This window comes from Pundamilia nyererei, unplaced genomic scaffold (assembly GCF_000239375.1).
Source record: "Pundamilia nyererei isolate P.nyererei 1_Seehausen unplaced genomic scaffold, PunNye1.0 scaffold00369, whole genome shotgun sequence".
Classification (NCBI taxonomy): Eukaryota; Metazoa; Chordata; class Actinopteri; order Cichliformes; family Cichlidae; genus Pundamilia; species Pundamilia nyererei.
The window spans coordinates 250,330-251,632 of NW_005187770.1; positions in this window are offsets into that span (position 1 = coordinate 250,330).

Here is a 1,303-nt window from a genome sequence, read left to right on the forward strand (position 1 = left end):
TGTAAAGCGTGGGGCTATTACACCTTATGAATCCAGAACGGGATGTGACTCGAGTTCATATGTGTGAAGGCAGTTGAGCAAATACTTTGGGCGAGATATAGAGTAAGAAAGAAAAATGAATCTTGACTTTTCTGATCTAACACGAGAAACCCACAAATACATTTGGTTTAAAGAAAAACTCTGTTAGCAGGGAACACTTCGTTACTTTTACTTGTACATCAGCACAGATAGCTTCACAATACTTTTTGTCACCTTGGGACTTCAAACAAAACTACGGAGCCCCACAAGGGACAGGGGAGAAAAAAACATTACGATGAACTTTTCGCAAAAATTTTGCGAGATCCCGAGTTTGTTTTGCGAGATCTCGCAAAAATCCGTCGTAATTTTTTTTTTCTCCCATGTCCCTTGCGGGGCTCCGTACAAAACATCTCCACACACCATAAAGAAGGATAATGTTTGTCTATGCCCCTGTCTTATTTACATTCACAAATCTATCAGACTCCCTCGAGAACAAAATCTCCATCATTTGTTCTAATTTGCTTCACTTTATAATCTCAGCTGTTGGTTTGATGTTTTGCTAAAGGGCTCATTAAACGGTTTATGGAAACAGTTAATCATCCACTTACCACACAGAGGTTTTCCTACAGCAACACAAAGCTGTTCTCTACCTATATGTCATTACTGCCGTTACTCATGTTAAATGAGATTTCCCAACTTCACACAACACCATAAACATAGCAGTGGTTTCTATGGGAGCTAGTGTCTGTTTACCGGCACACACCTACTGTAGCCCTTTGATGTTTCCAGGTTTGTGTACACGTGCTCTACCCTCATGATCCTCTCCCATTATCTCATCACGTGCAAACAAAAGGCAGATTGTTTTTTGAGTCGCGCTTTTTTCATGGCAGAGATCCAATAAAGTGTTGGAAACATTCCTCAGGGCTGTTTGGTCCACATTATAATGATAGCATTGCACAGATGCCGCAGATTAGTCGGCTGCACCTCCAGGATTTGAATCTCTCATTCCACCACATGCCACCAGAGCTCTATTGAATTGAGATCTGCTGACTGTAGAGAACAGTGAACTCACTCTCATGTTCAAGAAACCAATTTAAGATGATTTAAACTTTGTGACATGGCGTGACTGGAAGCAGTCATCAGAAGATGTCTGGATATTTTCTCTGTTTTTGGACAATTCTCTGTAAGATACGGAGCCCCGCAAGGGACATGGGAGAAAAATAAAATTAAGACGGACTTTTGAGAGATCTCGCAAAACAAACTCGGGATCTCGCAAAAGTTTTAG